The sequence below is a fragment of the Rattus norvegicus genome, chromosome 1 (genome assembly GCF_021556685.1).
Source record: "Rattus norvegicus strain SHRSP/BbbUtx chromosome 1, alternate assembly SHRSP_T2T, whole genome shotgun sequence".
Lineage (NCBI taxonomy): Eukaryota > Metazoa > Chordata > Mammalia > Rodentia > Muridae > Rattus > Rattus norvegicus.
Window position 1 is genome coordinate 243,956,217 of NC_141534.1, and position 19,552 is coordinate 243,975,768.

General features: G+C 39.1%; 1 protein-coding gene across 12 annotated transcripts in view; it reads right to left on the reverse strand.

Moving 5' to 3' along the window:
- The window catches only part of Rnls (renalase, FAD-dependent amine oxidase), a 273,500-nt gene that overhangs the window by 175,887 nt on the left and 78,061 nt on the right, over window positions 1-19,552 (reverse strand).

Genomic DNA, 19,552 nt, shown 5'->3' on the forward strand with positions numbered 1-19,552 from the left:
CCCTTAAGCTTATGAGTAGAAGCTTCTACAATCCAAACACAAAGGAACTGTGTACACACACACACACACACACACACACACACACACACACACACACACAGAGAGAGAGAGAGAGAGAGAGAAAGAGAGAGACAGAGAGACACAGAGAGAGACACAGAGAGACATACACACACAGAGATAGAAAGACACACACACACAGAGAAAGACACACATACACACACACACACACACACACACACAGTGAATGCTAGCAACGCCTGCTGCTGTACACCATAGAACAAGGTCACTTAATATAGAAAAGTGTTTATTTTTCAAAAAAATTCCTCTGTATTGCTAACCAGCACACATTTGTTAACAATGTGAGCTTCAATAACCTGGTTTAAGAATGTAATTTACAGACATTTCAACTTTCATTCATTCAATCATTCTTAGCATATTCAGATTTCAAGACTTTTGGGGTTGAACTATCCAAAGGTCATTCTCTTGATAGCTAAACTGGGATTTTTGAAATAAAATGCATTTTTCTTATGACACTCCCTTATATTGATGTCTAAGCCATAGCTTTTACCACTTAGGGGTTGTAGCATATTAAATCCTAAAGCAGAATGGCATTATACACACAAATCCTTGAAATGTCCTAGGACATTTCAAACATAGAAACATTTGGTCTGATTGTGTACCACAGACTCTAACGGCATATACAGATAAAGCATTCACAAACTGATATCTGCAAGACTGTATGTAACTTCATACAAAACAGCTCTGCAACTCTATGTTTATGCTCATAGCATCCTGTGCAGTACGGCCCAGGACATGTTAATTTTCTTTACCTCTAACAAAGCACAAACTGCCACATGCATGGTAGATCTATAAAACTATTTGGTTATGCTAAGTATGTAGCTGATGAATCTCATTATCTCCATGTTTTGACAAAACTCGTCTGCTTCCCATACTCCACATGAGGTTTACTTAAAGAATCTGCAGGCTTGCGAAACACAAGGGGAAAGTGGCACCAGACATACAATTTCCAATAAGATGCACTAACTTTAGCACAATATAGGCCTACATGCACCTGATTTTCATTTGATACTGCAAGGGTAACTGGGCCTGATTCCTGGCTGGTACTAGATAGGAATATCCAGAGAGAGGCTCAAAATGCTGCCTTTTCAGGAAATTGAAAAACTATAAATGCTAGGCCTGAAAATATGGAGAGCTAATTCCAGTGTTCATTTCTGAACTATGTTAAAAGTTTCCATTATCGCTCAAATATCTAAAACCAAACCAATGACCTAATTAAATAGGAAGTCTGTTTAATACTCTAACTTATATTACAGGATGGTATTGAATGTCTGTTAAACTTCTTACTAGACTGTTGTTAATGTCTGTCATCATGGCATTACATTAAACATCTGCCACTATAGTCACATAATGTCTAGGTACTCTAATACACCCAAGTCACCTGTGAAGTATGTATGGGGTGTTGAATTAATACTTTTTAATAATTCTGATTGGTATGAGCCTGTGAAGAAGGTGGTCATGATGCAAAGAACCTGCAAGAAGGACTGAAGAAGTGAAAATCTGAAATGGCTTCGGACCAGTGTTTTCCAATTAAGATTATCAGTTGAAGGATATTGGGACAAAAAAAGTTTTTATAAGCAGATAAAAATAAATCACAATAAAGGTTAAAATGGTGAGAAGCTGATTTGAGAACATCTGGGGTAAGTGGAGGCACATGAGTTGCTGGGTAGCAACACATGCAAGATGAACTGTGTGCTTCCAAAGGAAAGTGAGAGTTCTAAATTTTTTTTTCTGTTAATTTGACCCCAAGGCTCCTTGTTTTGCATTCTACAGAGCATCTCCTGGGATTCACTCTGGGAAACAATGTTTGAAGTACTGAGAGATGTGACTCATCATATGAAGAAACATCTGAAGTCGGAAAGCTATGCTGTGGTAGCTCTGAGAACAAGAACATGAACTGGTGGTATTTGATAAGGGGACACATATGAATTATTTTATGCGTTTTAATTTCTTATACACTTTTCCTACATACTTTTGAGCACTTTGAGTCACTAAATTCTTCTTCCTTTTGTATTGTCCTCAAGTATTTTAGTAAAAGAAGATGGTTTGTAGATGGCTCCTGACAGTGGGGAAGAAGAGAGCTTCAACTGGAAGGCACTGGTTTTCTTCTCTTTCACTATTTACAGAAGGCCATTTTACATCTTAGACAAAATTACAAGTAAAAGTTTTAAATGTTCAAAAATAAAGATGGGTGGAACTACTTGTGTCTATTTTACAAGTTAGAGCACTCTTTATCTCATACACTAACTTTTGGCCAGCTTGTTGAACACTAGTCAACTTTACCTTCTCTATGAGCAATTACATCAATATGATAGATTCTTATTTTTAATGATCCTATCACCATGCATCATCTCTGGACCTGGCATGTGTTTATTTGTAAACCAGCATTAAATGAACCATTATGAAAATCTGGTGTAGGGTTATAATAAACGTATACTTAATAGGGGTTACATGTATCATAACGTTTTTCCATCAGTGATGGATACTGTGATATGCTGGCAAGACAGATAATAAATGCAGCAAATGGGTATTTAATGGGGGCTTAAGTAGGTCATAATCTGGTTTCCTATCTCATCTGGAGCATCTTCCAGTGTTAACAGGAATTATACAAGTGAACAGCAGGCAGCATGCAGGTCAAGCATGAGCAGTTGGTTGATGAATATCTACAACATGGCATTGATTGCTTTACGATCACTCCTAAAACACCCAGGAAATTATCCTCTCTGGGATTATTTTTTTCCTAATTTGAAAGCTTTTCTCTTTCTGAACTTTTGTTTTTATACAAACAATTCTCCTGGTTCCATCACCTTGATCAGTTCGAAATGCCATCTTGTCACAGAAATATATATCTGAATTCTGAGTGTTTAATGTGGGATAATACCATTCCCCTCCTTTTTCTGTCTCTTCTGTCCCTTCCTTCTCCTGAATCTTCCATTTCCGTCTTAAAGCCAACACCTTAAGATCACAAATACCATGGCCTCACAGCTCTCTTCTTAGGTACAATGGTGGACGTGAAGCTCCTCAGAGCTGTAGGTATTCTAACCACTGCTTACACTAGGTGATAAACATCCCTGAATGACTCTGAACAGTCACAGAATAAATAATAACGACATTTAAAAGACAATGTCTTGATTTTGACACTGAGATTAAACTGTCAAGATACAAGATGAATGCCAAGAGCCAGGCATAATTTGCCGAGCAGTCATACTGGGAAAAGCAGGGTGAGAAAAGTGGACAGCACCCGGATGCTGGTAAGGCACGTGCATGGGCAGAGCAGGCTTTGAAAGGAGCAGTAAAGGCAGGGTCAGGACCTGCAGACTTTGGACAGTGCTGCGCTTTGCTTCAAAGTCTACATGACAAAATAATGAAGACTGCCAGTAAAAAGGTGAAAATAGAAAAAGGTTAGTAGTGGTTGCTTTGCAGATAATCAGTTTACAAGAGGATATCTGCTCCAATATCTACTCAGTTGTCTTAGTTAGGGTTTTAATTCTGTGAAGAGACACCATGACTAAGGCAACTCTTATAAAGGCCATTTAATTGGGACTGGTTTACGGGTTCAGAGGTTCAGTCCAATATCATCAAGGCAGGAGCATGGCAGCATCTAGGCAGGTATAGTGCTGGTGGAGCTGAGAGTTCTATATCCTGTTCCAAAGGCAAATAGAAGACTGACTCTTCTGCACTGTCTGGAGCTTCAAGGACCCCTCCCAACCCCCCCCCCACCACACACACACAGTGACATACTTCCTTCAACAAGGCCACACCTACTCCAACAGGGCCACACCTCTTAATAGTGCCACTTCCCATGAGTCAAGCACATTCAAACCACATCAGTAAAACATTATTTTTAGTCATGCTGTATACAGACTCTGTAGGATAAATAAGGAACTTAATTGACAAAATCAAATTAATAAAAGTCTATAGGGTAACGGAACAGATTGCACTTTTCTTTGCATTTAATTAAAGTATTTAAAGTTCAACATACCTTTTTTAATAAAATATTCATTATATTGTTTTTAAGCTGACTCAAAATTTATGTTTCTAAATATGAGTGGTTCATATTCAAAGACTATTGTTGGAGAGATGGTTTTCAGAGAGCTATAACAGAAGAGCATTTGGTCTGCAGACACTGGCCCAGTGCTGGTCCAATTTCCTTACTGAAACTGAGGCAATTTTGATCAGTACTTGTCAAATAAAACATGATTTCTGTCTGCAGGAAAGGCTTAAATTCTGATTCCTTTTCATCAAAATGTAATATAAATTTAAATTCACCATCCAACAGTTTACTTTGCTATCTTTATATCAAGAAAATAATAAATAGCACTCCAATGGCACTACTTCCTATTTCTGAACAAACACAGACACCACACGCCCCCAACTTCTACACGGTCAACAGTTTGTGAAGATTTGCCTTCAACTCATTTACTGTGAAGGGGAAGGAATTTTATTTCTTATAGCTGCTTCTATAATATCCAATTCCTAGTGATTGCAGCAATTGTCATTTAAAAAATCATATTCACACCTCCTTCCCTCCTCCCATATTCATTCTCTTTTCCTTACTTATCTTACGATGGACTTTTTCAAGACAGAATTTCTCTGTGTGGTGCTGGTTGTCCTGGAGCTTGCTCTGTAGACCAGGATGGTCTTGAACACAGAGATCTGCCTGACTCTGCCTTCCTAGTCCTGTGGTTAAAGGTGTGTATCACCACTGCCCAGCTTATTATATATTTTATTTTATTATTTATTTTTGTTTTCCTGAGACAGGGTTTCTCTGTGTAGCCCTGGCAGTTCTGCTGTTCTGTAGACTGGGAAGGTCTAGAAATCAGAGATCCACTAATGAGTCATCAAGTATCCTTTGGGCTGCCCATATACTCATGAACATTAATATTTACTGAAGAGTGGCACACCACCAAGGAATATACTTTTTTAAAAAAATGACTCTTTCTATCCCATAGCTATGAACAAATATAGTTCCTTGGCTAGGGGCAGACTTCATGCTTAGATCCCCTCTCTATGGCTGAATTTAGTCTGGTTCAAATCTGTGAAGGTCTTGTGAAAGCTGTCTCAACTGCTGGTAATTCCTATGTTCCAGAAAAACAGTTTTTTGTAGTTGTCTACTACCTAATGCTCTTTTTTTTTATCTTTATTAACTTGAGTATTTCTTATTTACATTTCGGTTGTTATTCCCCTTCCCGGTTTCCGGGACAACATCCCCCTAACCCCTCCCCTTCTACATGGGCTTCCCCTCCCCATCCTCCCCCCATTACCGCCCTCCCCACAACAATCACGTTCACTGGGGGTTCAGTCTTGGCAGGACCAAGGGCTTCCCCTTCCACTGGTGCTCTTACTAGGCTATTCATTGCTACCTATGAAGTTGGAGCCCAGGGTCAGCCCATGTATAGTCTTTGGGTAGTGGCTTAGTCCCTAACTCTTTCTGTTCCCTCTTCTACCATGATCCCTTGGGAAGAGGAAGGAGGTTACAGATGTTCCCTTTGGGGCTGAGTACTCCATAGTCTCTTATGTACTATAGTAGATGTTAATTGCCATCTACTACAAATAGAATCTTCTCTGAGGAGGGCTGGAAAATGCAATACTCTATGGGTACAGTGCTAAATCACTAAGAGTTGGTTTAGCATTATGTTAAAATTTAAGAAACACACACACACACACAACACACACACACACCTACCTCCAGGGACACACTTCTTTCGATAAAGCCACTTCTTTCAAACTGTCTCAAATAGTGCTACTGTCTGGTGACTAAGCATACAAGTATACGAGCCTTTGGGGGCCATTCTTATTCAAACCACCACATATACCTGAAGATTAAAAAGTAACACCTGCAAATAACATAAATGAAATTTACAATGTGTATTTCGGGGTCTAGGTTACTTCATTCAGGATGACTGTTTCCAGCTCCATCCATTTACTTGTGAACTTTATAATTCTATTTTCTTAGCAGCTCATTAATATTTCATGTACCATGTTTTCATTATCCACTCAACAGTTTATGAACATCCAGGCTGTTTCCATTGTTTAAATGTTATGAATAGAGCAGCCTGGAGAACAGAGGAAGCCCTGAGTATATGAAGTCCTGAATGGAAGTATGTTGTTGACATGAGTTGGCCATGTCAAGGACCTTAGATCCACAGGAAATTGGAAAAGCTCCCCGTCCTGAAATGTTCAGAATGATGGGAAAGCCCTCTTCTGGTCCAAGTGATAGCATGTGCAAAAAATGTCCACCACAGCTTTCTACTCCTGGGTATTTATGGTCAAGACTGCTTCCATACAGAGAACATTCCTACCTGTATTTTATCTAAACCTGCCTTCTGGGTTGAGCTGTGTACCATAAACCCTTCCTCCTTGTTCAGTTATATGCAATATCTCTGACTCCCTGCTCCCTGTATAGAATAGAACCTCTGAGCTCTGCGTGTTGAGGCTTCTATAGTTCACATGATCCCAACTCTTCTGTGTATCCCCGTGTTTATCTTTTCTTCATTCTCCAACTCTAACAGTCACGTCAATCTCTGATGTGTTTATATAGGGCAGAGCAGAGCAGCAATGGACATGGATGAACAGATGTCTCTATAGTAGGATATAGTCCTTGGGTGGTGTAGCTGGGCCATGTGGTATATTTATTCTATATTTTAAGGGAATTTCTAGAGTGGCTGTACCAGTTGGCATTTCCACCAGCACTGACTAACTTTTCCTTTATCCTTACATATATACCAGTCATTTGACTATCATTAATTTTGGATATGTGCTATTCTACATGTGGTAACATAAAATCTCAAAGTAGTTTTGATTTGAATTCTCTTGATAGTAGGAATGCTGAACACTTTTAAAAACTGTTTCTCAGCCATTTTTATTTTGAAAACTCTCTGCTTAGTTCCATGTCCTATTTATTTAAAGTGGGTTGCTCTGGGATCTTTCATTGGCCTGGGGCTAGTTGATTAGGCCAGGCTGGTTGGCCAGAGAATGTCAGAAATCCCCCCATCTCTCTCTCCCTCCCCCAACCCTCCAGGGGTGGCTATTAGAAATGTAGTTCGTCATGCCTGCCTTCCCATGTTGATTTTGGTGACCACACTCTGGTCCTCATGCTTCCATAGCAAATACTTCACCAACTGAGTGATCTCCATGACCCCAACCCTGGTGTGTTTTCATGAAGCAGTGTTATATAATAAACTGGTACCAGCTTTTGGACAAAGATTTTATATAACAACTTCAGGAACTACATGTTTTACTGGTAGGAAAAAGGTAAAATTTATCTTTCTGAGAAGGATGCACACAAATGTTGGATTGACTTAAGAAAAAACAGTGAATGAAGTCATGTTTTTAATCTATCTTTAATTCAAAGGTGAAAGGGGAATCATTAGATAAACAGCATGGCAAGGCAGTTCCAGGGCGTGTATGGCAAATGACTGCTAGACTTTCAAGTTAAACTTTGCATATTTATTCATTATCTTTGTAAGATTATGGATATATTGGATCTTACACCACTGCAGAGGTTGTATCAAAATAAATAATCTCCATTTAAGTGAAGGAAACATACTGAAAAATAAAAAAGGAAATCAAGGGGACTATTCATGTGGAGGGTGAGAGAGGAGGAAGATTTTAGGAGCAGGAAGACGATGTAGAGATGAACGGAGAAGTGGGAGTACTGTGATGAATGGGCGGGGTGGAAAGAGAAATGAAAGGAAACGGCTGCGATTTAGCTAGGGCAATACCTAACTAACGGACATCGCAAGATGCAGGTCTACAGGAGCAAGGTGAGGCCTTAGATATGAAAATCTCAGAAGTGTTTTCTTGGCTCAAGAGTTTGATGAGTGTCAAGTGTCAGCTTCAAGTGAGAACTCTGAAAGGAACGACAGAGCACATTTGTAAAACTGGGGCAGGATAGAGGACGCTGGCTTCAAAAAAGTTGTGGTGGGGCATGCCAACGACAGAAAGGGAAGGAGGCAAACATTTTTAACTCATGTGCTTGCCTTCCATATGGGTTGCAGAAGGCAAAGGGGACAGAACAGTGAGCCGGAAAGAACATTTATGCAGCTTCTGGAAGAAAGAAGTGCCCAGAAGGACACGTGTGAGTGAAAGAATCAAAGGGCAGTAGCCTAGAGAGGAGTGGGAGAGGAAAGACAACACAGAAGACCTTCGGGTCAGGAAGAACTCCAGGAGAGGGAGTGCACTAAGTGAGCAGACGCTCACACTTCAGGAGTGGTATACAGAGGGGACACTCACGCTCCTGGTGATTTATTTCTTCGGACACTACATGAATATACCAGAATATACCAGAAGTCGCCTGGTTGGCTTCTGTACTAGAGAATATGCACTTATGCCAGAACTTGTTAAAAGAGAGGCAGAATGCTTCACAGAATTTGAGGAACCAAAAACCACCTCTCAAGATGAAAACTCCAAAGCCTGTCCACAATTTCAACAACTCTGAGGCTTTGAGCAGTCATGTGCTTTATCCTCGATGGAACTCTCATAAAGTAGATGACTTCCTGGAAGGCAGGGTTAAGGGTGGGATAGGAAAGTTATGTGATCTTGCCCAACAAGCAGTGAGTAAGAAAACCAAGAGAGCATCTCCCTGTGATATGACATGGCAACTATCCCTTAGTGTTTCATACAAGAGTAAGTTGGAGGAACTTGAGGAGAACAAACGTAGCTATGGAGATGGTCACAGGGAGGGAAGAATAAGAATAGACTCACTAAATTTAAAAAGCTCTAATGAATGCAATGTTACATTAAGAATTATATTAAGATGAAAATGACATAAAAACCAGTAGTGAGCAAGCATGTCAGGGAACCAGTAAGAATTACCAGGGTTCTGACAGCAATACTCAGAGGTAGAGGATACAGAATCTAAAGGAAATAGAAAACAAACAAAGTAGTTTTGAAAAATGGGCTCAAACTGTTTTGGATAATCTATACTTATTGAGGATATCAGAGAAATAAAGCTAAAATAAAAAAAAGAAGATTAGGCCCCAGTCAGATCTTGGCAAGCACAGGTCTAGACAGGAATAGTGCAGAGTTAACTTGTTAGTTTTATTTTATAATGTCTGAGGACAGCTGTTGGGAAGCAGGCTTCAAACTCCTATAGCTATTTTGAAAAAGAGTTTAAAAAGCTTGGTGAAGGTGATTTTCAGACATTAAAGTTGGAAATATAAAAAGGGGCAATAAAGAAGATGGAAAATTTGGAAAATAAGAACCAGGTATTTAAAATGACAAGAACTGGAGAGAATGGTACATGCCTTAGTGCCAGCTACTCAGGAAGCCGAGGTGAAAGGATTTGCTTAAACCCTTTGAGTCATCCAGGACAATGTAGGAAGAGCCTCCATTTAGGCAAAACAAAAACGAATCAAGTAAACAACAACCAAAAGAAGTTTTTTAAGCATGAAATAAAACAAACAAACAAATAGGGGGAAAGCCACTTGCAAAGAAACATACAAAAGGTCTAAACTTAGGAAATAAATATATCTGAAGAGGGGGTGGAGGAGACAAAAAGACAGAGAGCCAGAAAGCCAGAGAGAGACTACACCAGGAATAGGCAGAAGAAAAACTAGGACAAAGAAAAAACGTCACACAAGATATCTTACATAAGGAGCTGACGGCTTGAGCCAACAGGAGTTCTGGGAAGGGAGAAGCACCTGTCCAGAGAGAAAGTGTGAGGAGGAAGAGACACAACAACACCTGGCCTCAGAATATATTAGAGAAAGATTTTGTGAGCCAAGGAAAGTTCTGAAAGGAACTTTGAGTAAAGTATATTTATAAAGTAGTGGTAGTGAGATCATATAGGATAGAAAAGCAGAGAATCTTGGTAAAGAATATACAATGTGTTTGGATATGATTTGGAGAAGAATTGATGGATTTTGAAACTAGTAGGTGAAGAGTTTGATGAGAACCAGAATGATCACAGTCCCAAAGTATCTCCCTACCTACTAAGCATGAAGGAAATACAGTACTGAAGAAAGGGGGACACATTATCCAATATCACCCCAGTCAGCATCCCTGAACTAACAGCATGATGGGACCAATCAAAATAACAGGCTGTCTCTCAAAGCCATGACATTTTCATATAAACAAACAGTGCAAAACCCCAATCCACCAAGGGCATTCAGACAAATCCAAATTAAAAGACATTTTCCATATCATTGTACAAATATTTTTTAATGTTATTCAGATCAGGAAAGACAGACATGCAGGAATTATTCCAGTTAAAGGAACATTATAGAAACAAGAAAAATAATAGTAAAGTGGGGTTCCAAATAGAATTATGTAGCAAAAAATTGCATTTTATTGCTCAATACAGGCAACTGGTAAAGTCTGAATAAGGTTTGGTAAACATGTTTATGCTTATTTCCTAATTTTGATTACTGATCTATTGCCACATGATATATTTAAAGATGTACACTGTGACACTCAAGGAAATGAGTCATAACTGATAAAAATAACTTCCAAAAATGTAGAAGAAGTAGTAATGTGCATTTATGTAGAGGCTGATAAAATGAATGGTATGGATGTTTGGCAAGGAGAACCCTCACACATGGCTGCTGGCAGTGTAAACTTGAAAAATCAATATTGAGATTCCTCAACACCTGGAAATAGGTCTATTATATGACTCAGCCATATCCTTCCTGGACATATATTTTACCTTAAGGAATGTAAAATCTTCCTCCAGAAAGACTATGCCACAGTACTCTTTCATATGAAGATCCTAGCCACAATATTTTCAGTTTCTGTGTTTAATTTGGAGTGCTTCCAGAATTCAGACAATAAGAGGGACAGTAAAAAGAGAGTGCCTAATATAAGAAGGTTGTTAGTACACACACACACACACACACACACACACACGAAGACTGGGAAGGGAAAAATGGGGTGGAAAGGCCAAAACAAAGGGGATATAAGATCACTAGGAAACCTACTGTCTGGTAACCCAATTAAAAAACATAAAAGAGAGTTTAAAGGCTGGTATTGCACAGAACTAGGACAATCTCAGTCCTAGAAGTCACTGAATGAGTCATTAAACAAAAACCCCTGTGCCATGTGTATAATACTTCTATAGGAGTTGTTGTTTAATGAGGGTCCAACAGCCATCCAAATAATACAGGTTCTTACCATTCTTATTTGCCCAACAAAACTAGTTGTTAAGATCCCATTTAAGCATGTATCTTAAGATATCATGTGCTGTAGATGAAGTATAGAGAGAAATCCAAGTGGAACTGAGCTGGAAGCTTTCTCTCCACTGGCTAGTTTACATATTGCTCCGTGGTGCTATGCAGGCTGCTGGGGAAGTAAAAGCATCAATGAGCTGACCCAAATGCGAACTCTTAAGAACCATAATTCCAATTAGCCATGCAAGATGAGCCCAGTGGTACACGGTGGCACAACTGTTACAGTATAATCAACTCTTTACTGTTTGGTTTTGAGGATCATCCCAATTCAAAAGAAAGGTAGTCTTAGGTCCTAGTGGGGAAACTTAATACTGCTACTTTGCTCAACTAATATAAGCATCAAATCACCCTTTATACACCTGTGTTTACACTCACAGGAAAAAGCTACACTGAGCCTTAATCAGAGAAGCTTCTTGTAGTGAATGCAGGTGATTTCAGAAACCGTTAGCTGCACAAGTTGCTCAGAATAAAGAGTTGAGGACTTAGTCCCAAACAAGGCATTTATAGAACTCCCTTAAGTCTCAAGGAATATTGCTGAGGAAGGGATATGCTGATGTAAGACACAGAAAGATGGGAAGAGGAAAACTACCATCTCCTAACCAGCATATGGTTGTAGCAATCATGAACTCAAGCAGTTGTGTCTACTGGTAATGACTCTATATATGTTGGTTCCTCCTGACAGTCAGCTGTGGACTGGAAAAGGGCTCCCTGGGTCCTACCACTTTCTGATGATCTACTATCACATAAGTGGTTCCTGGAAATAAATGTGGTGTGTGTGTGTGTGTGTGTGTGTGTGTGTGTGTGTCTGTGTGTGTGTGTGTGTGTGTGTGTGTTGGTTTAGTATCCTGTTATAAACACACTAATGAGCCCACCAGACTCTAATGCATATTTCTAAAGCCATGGTCCCCAGACTTCTCTAGTTAAGTTCTATGGGAAACAAACAAAAAGAAAAATGTGTTATTGTGACACCTTAAATAGAATTTTCTTATCGTTAGATGATACATGATAAAATATTTAGGGATTAGGTCTTAAATGCCTGTAACATAGCAGCTTGCTTTCCAGTGACTCCAAAAAGAATCAAAAATAAAGAAAAAAGGGCTCACAGTTGTAGTTCATGGTAGAACACTTGCCTAGCAAGCATATGAGGTCCTCAGTTTCTTTCCCAGAATATCTTCCCACAAAAGTACTCCAAAAGAAAAATATCTAACAAGAATTTGTTTTAAAAGATTTATCTTTACGATTTTAAACTTGTATGTATATTTGTGTTTCTGAGTCTATCTATATGCACATGAGTGCAGATGACTACCAGAGGCCTCAGATAACCATAGGGCTAGACTTACAGGTGGTTCTGAGCTGCTCAACATGGGTGCTGGCAGCAGAACCTGGGTTCTATCAGAGCTGCACAAGCTCTTAGTCACTGAGCTATTCCACCAGACGAGAGAGAGAGAGAGAGAGAGAGAGAGAGAGAGAGAGAGAGAGAGAGAGAGAGAGATCTGAACTATGACAACAATTGCTACAATCAGATGAAGAGTAGGTAGGTGTAATATTTCAAGATTTCTGAGATTCTGATCACTTTGATAAGAAATTCATCAAACGCTCATGCTCAGAAACTTTATAATAGTAAAGTGTTCTAAATCATCCCAAAGAATAGTGCCCACATGCACATCAATTCTGTGAAGTGAAATGCTGAAGCATTTGAAGCAACTCAGATGTTTAGTAATTGCCATGGCTGACTTTAGACAGTTGGGGTAGTGACTGCTGAGTTCTGACAGTTTTTATTTCCATATTTTAGAACTCCTAGTGTGTAAATTATATTTTAAAATGCTTGATGCTGTAAAAATGGCCAGCCACCAGTATTTTTAGGTCATGGATCTTGGAAGAAAATGATCTACTACCACTTTCCCATACCAATACAATTTTAAACTGCATTCTAAATGCTTATACCCACAGAGAGGTGTAGCTCCTAACATCCCTCGAACAGGCAAACCCACAACTGATCAAAACGCAGAGTTATGGAGCAAACTCACAATGGACCTTGCACCTAACACTGAAGGAACATTTCAGAAAAGTGGGCAGAAAGATTGTAGAAGCCATAGCAAGGGAGTTTGTGTGCCTCTTAATAATGTCAGCAGCTAATTCCATAAAGTCTTACCAACAAGAATACCTAAATATGTTCTGAATATGGACAACAATAATAGATATAATAAAGTAAATGGAAGAAAGCCCACAGGCCTAAACCTACATAAAGTACTATAGGCAACTACGAAATGGCGAGAGTGGGAGAAAGTCTTCCACATGGAAGAGCACACCCATTGGTTACCCAGTATCAAGTGGATAGCTGGAAACACACATACAAGTAGCACTATACAGACTGAGCAGGCTGAATTTATGTCTTTTGGAATACATATATATCTTCCTATGACAGCAGCCATTCAGGAAGGGCTAAGGGTATGGAAATAACTTTCCTAAAGATGGCCCACCATTTTGCATGGTCTGCTATGGGTGAGTTCTGAGGCAAGGTCCCAAGAGACTTCCCAGGATTGGTTCTCGCTGGTGATATGTCTTTTCCTGTCACTACTACGTAGCCTAATGATTCCTGGGCATTAGCCCACAATATTGGGAAGATTTTTGGCAGATTAAATGAAGTATACTCTCATGTAATTATAATGTGTAGACAAATTGATGATTTCATAATTCCTAATGAAGATTTTATAAAATTTCTAAATTTATACCAGCCCTTTAAAAGCTGCAAATAAGGCTCTGTAAACCTTCATGTGTCATGGACTATTTGCACTAGGATAAGAAAGAAGGCTTGGGTTAAATTTACAATCAGGCAAAATGTTCCTTCTAGGTTAGCTGTGAGACCATTATCTGGTAACTAAAAGTCATTAACTGGGAATGGACAATTTATTGTAGTTCAAGGACAGAAAATAAAATATTGACTATATATATATATATATGCATATATATATATATGTGTGTGTGTGTGTGTGTGTGTGTGTGTAAATAATATAGACAATAGGTAGATGATTTGTCTATTGACAAAACCATGCTGACTTATGACATAAAAATTATTGCCTTAAACTTATAATGAACTTATGGGCCTAAAAGATAGATAATGACTATTTGGTCAAGTACTAGTCTTAATGGAAAGATACATTTTTTTTCTTTTTTTTGGAGCTGGGGACTGAACCCAGGGCCTTGTGCTTGCTAGGCAAGCGCTCTACCACTGAGCTAAATCCCCAACCCGGAAAGATACATTTTTGATATAATTCTTTGTCATTTTATGTCATGAACTGTTGTCTTGAACTTGCTGTGAACTTATGAAATGTGAAGATGCTTATAAAACCATGTGATCATTTATCCTGAGAAAGTATAAAAACTAAGAACAACAATAAAATGTTGGTGTGATTTTCTTCAGCTTCATCCAGAGTGTTTTCTGCATGTGTAAATTTTTTCTTTTCTTTCATTCTTTCTTTCTCTTCTTTTCCTTTCTCCCTGGTTCATGGAGAGTTAATGAGTTTCAAGCCTATTGTATGGCCAGCAAGGGAGGTCCTTGAGCCAGAGAGACTAGAACCCTAGCAATTAAGCCTATTTTCTTCTTAATCTTCTGCTGTTGTCAACAGGGGTTGGTAAAAGAGTTACAGACAGAAGAATCACCAAAGATAAAGCAGCTTTGGCTCTAATTGCTGACTACATACCCCATTACTGCCTTCCCTGTGAAAAATCCCTGTAATCCTGGGCTGGCCACTGGCATTCCTAAAAGTATAAATATAATGCTCAGTATAATGCTATATGCTTGTGTATATATGTGATTATGTTCATATGTATGTAGTCAAAAAAAGACCATGAATTTGAAAGAGAGCAAGAAGGGGTGAATGAGAGTATTTGCAGGTAGGAAAAGAAAAGGGGGAAAGATGATGCAATTATGATCTAAAAAAAAAATCAAAACAAAACAAAACAGAAGACTTCTGAGAGAGGGAGAATTAGTCTTCCCCAAGAACAAGTGCTGAATGGTTTTCCATAACCAACTAATCATTCCTGAAATCATATACACAGGTAATACTAAGTGAACTCAGCAGGTTGTATTTATATATTTATCCACAAACATATAGGATTAACAATACTAATTACATAAAAAATTGGCCATGAGTTGAGAAAGAGGTATGTGAGAGGTTGAAGGGAAGAAAGGGAGGGATGAGTAATCGTATTTAATTAAATTTGAAAGAACATTGAGAAGTACTAAAAATTGAACTACACAGTGAGTTCTAAGGCAGGTTGGAATACGAGGGACTGTCTTAGAACAGAACAAGCCCCTGCAAGTGTCAGATGCAGAGACCAGCACCCAACCCATGGACTGAGGGTAGGGACCCTTTGGTGAATTGGGGAAAAGCTGGAAGAAGCTGGAGGACAGTGACCCCCTGGGAGGACCAGCTGTCTCAACTGACCTGGACCCTTGGGATCTCTCAGACATTGGGTCACCAACCAGGTAGCATAGAGCAGCAGACAGACCAGTCCTGACACATACAGCAGAGGACTGCCTGGTCTGGTCTCAGTGAGAGAACATGCACCTAACCCCTGAGAGACTTGAGGCCCCAGGGAGTGGGGAGGCCTCTGGGGTGGGTGTGGTAGAGAGTGGACATCCTCATGGAAAAGAGCGTGGGGTGGGGTGGGGGAGGAGGTGTGGGATAGGGAGCAGTCAGGGGGCAGACTGGGAGGGGGATGAAGTTTGGACTGTGAAAAAGGATTAAAGAGTAAAAATAAATAAACTAAAGAAAAAGAACAAAGCAGAATTGCATGTCTGCTTCTCCTTCACTTCACAGCCGAAGCAGAGAGACTTAATAGCACCACAGACCACATGCTTTTAAGGTTCCTTAGCCTTGATGGTGAATCTGGACTTTCATCCTCAGCTGTGAAATTACCACCATGGAAATCACTGCCAGTGGCCAAGTTGCATGAAATAATAATTATGTGTTTACTGTTAACCATCAGTCAAGTTTAAGTACTTTGAGGTGAAATACGAAATATGAATGCAGAGTCTGTAGACCTACTTACCCCAAAATACACACACACACACACACACACACACACACACACACACACACACACACACACACATCAATCTTTAATCTTTTCTGAATATTGTTCTTGGCAATTAAAATAACTGGAAAATACAAAACAGTCTCAAAAGATACCTCTAAAAGAGTCCACTCAGCAGCAAACCGATCCATAAGACAGTGTTTCAGGTATGTTAATGAAAGTCTTGTACCTATCCTTTTACAATCATTTGTCAATGAAAATGACCCTGGTCTACAAGGCACTGTCCCCAGATTTAAAATTCATGATTTATGGCTGACAGTTCTCCACATCTTTATCAGAAAGCAGTTCTTAGCTGTCCCACGCTAGTTGCTAACATCTGCACCACAAAGGAATTGTAAAGAGCAAATGCACAAAAGATTACTATTATCACATTTCTTACAAGAGAAGCAATACATTATAATTTGATATACTGATAGTTTTTGAAGCACTTTCCAATGTAAACTTCAAAAGATCATCATGAATATTTAATTTCAATGGAGCGCACATCAAGTATTCAAAATTATCAGCTGCTAGGAAACGGAATCCACTGATAAAAGAATGTAACCACTTATTAAAGCCACAAGCATGATTTTGAGCTGTGATTATATGTAAATCTGATGTCATTGCAGTTGATAACTGTGGGATTAACTGGATATTTCTGCAACTTTAAAATATGGTAAACAGTCAATAGTGAGAGGAGAGGTTAATCAGTTAATGGTTTAGCGGTTGCAGCTGCAAAATGAGTCACCGTCTTTTGAAACTCTGAATTTTAATCCTGCAAGCTCTCTATCCGATAAGTAAGCACTATCTGGAAGCCTTTTATTATTAGGTCTCTTATCCTGTCTTCAGTTGCCAGCTGTGCGTATTTCAGATTCTAAGAAAATAACAAATTCCAACCGATGAATAGCTTGAAATACGTTGTTGAATAAGGCGAAAGGTTAGGAGAAGAATTGTGGGTGTAATTATGATCAGGTTTCCAGGCAATTATAAAGGCTGAATGATCCTACCACTCACATACTCTAATAAGATTTGCCTAACTTTTTCAGGACTTTATCTTTTACTCTGTAAAATGGGAATTTTGATAGCAGTCTCCCACATGGGTATGCTGTGAAAAATCAGTGGGATAATGTCCATCAAAGCTGTGCTTGTCACAGTCATGACACATACTTACAAGTGTGTGCCAAGTGAGTGAGCCAAGCATGACACTGTGGTTATTATTCAGGACTATTATTATTCAGACTTAGACAGTGTCCTCACAGTCTTTAACAGTGTTTTGCCATCAGTATTTAGTGAGTTACTGTTGGGAATGGTGGTAAAGTTGATGATAGTGGCTTTAGTTGCTAATAGTCAAGATAGGACATATCAGTTCTAACTTTAAAATACAAATTTGCATAGATCAGTGGAGGTTTAAAGGACCCAGTGTCTTAATAGGAATTCTATTGTTGTGATAAAACACCATGACCAAAAGCAACTTGGGGAGGAAAGGTTTATTTCAGCTTGTAGTGCATCATCTAGGGAAGTCAGGGCAGGAACTGAAGGTAAGAACTTAAGAGCAGAAACTCATGGAGGAGTGGAGTGTAGTTCTGGCTTACTTAGCCTGCTTTGCCATACCGTCCAGGATTACCCACCCTGCAGTGGCAAAGGCCCCTGTGAGGTAGCCCCTCAAATACTCAAGACAATACCCTATAGGCCAAATAATCCTATGCAAGTCTTTTCTTAATTGAGTCTTTCTCTATCCAAATGATTTTACTTTGTGTGTCAAGTCCTGCCAACGTGTTTTCGTGTTTTTGTTTGTTTGTTTTTAGTTTGGTTTGTTGTTGTTTTAGTGGAAACCTGTTTTCCACTATCCCTGACTCTCACAGTGACCATGTTGGTGTCAGCCACTTCCATTCCAAGCTTAACACTCAGGGACAGCTGACCATCGGGTGTCACTCGACCATTTTCAAAAATACCATGCAAGTCTCTATATGCAGTAGTTTTACAATTAATCACATTTCTTCAGCAAAAATTCACTTTTATTTAAGTATGATCTGTTTCTTTTCAGTTCTTAAACTTTATGTTAAATCTTGTCCAAGGTCTTCCTAGTGCATCCCTGAATGGAACCCCTCAGTAGCTGCTGTGTGGCGCCCAGTAACATGGTGTGTAACGCAGTGCAGAGCTCTAAGGCTCAGCCTTAATGTCTAGGATTGATACTTACACTACATGTATGTACTGAGTTTGATTTGGCAATTTCCGATTTGGGAAGACTGGGGGAAGAACACATTTGTGAAGGGAAAATCCTGATGTTTAGCTGGCGTTTGTGTGTAGAGACTCTGCATGTGAGATTAGGCACCTCGTAGAATAAAATCTATTTCCTTAAGAAAAAGCCAGAAAAAATATAATTTCTGTTCTTTGACAAGGTTTTGCCAAATTCACAGGTTTTGGCTTGATACCCCTAAGTCCCCTGCCTGAGTGTCTTAGGTTCTGGGATTCCAGGTGTTCTTTAACTTGTCCAGTCCAAATATAAGTTGATTTTCATCTTCATGTTTAAACAAATCTTGTTCATTGTGGAAACTAGTTATTTTGTATCCTTTAAACCATTTTGTCCATTTCTTGTACCCTATTCATCATCATTAAAATTCCTCTCTCAGTTTCTGTGTGTTGAAGGCTTTTAAAAATACATTTCACATGTAAGTGTGTTGAATTCTTTAAAACATTCCTCACAGGAGTGAGAAAATAAAATATGCTTTCTGTTTCTGGCTTTATGCTTCTCACGTTCATCCACACAGTAAAAAAAGACACCATCTCTACTTTAAAATCTGAATGTGAAATATTAAATCTCATTCTGCTTCCATACATGTCATGTTTTCATTATCTGTTCCACTGATGGACACTTAGGTTGCTTTCATACCTTGGCTGTGGTGAATAACCTTGCAAAGAACATAAGGGTACAGATATCTCATTTAAATTCTGATCTAAGTGTGTGCACGCACACACACACACACACACACGATGGTGCACACAATAAGAGAACTGCTAGGGGAAATCACCATCCCTGACCTCAAGTACTATTACAGAGCAATAATGATGAAACACATGATACTGACAGAACCTATGGACACTTGATCATTGACAAGGAAGTCAAAAACATACAGTGGAAAAAAGAAAGCATCTTCAGCAAATGGACCTGGTCTAACTAGCCGTCTATATGTAGAAGAATGAAAATAGATCCATATTTATTATTTTGC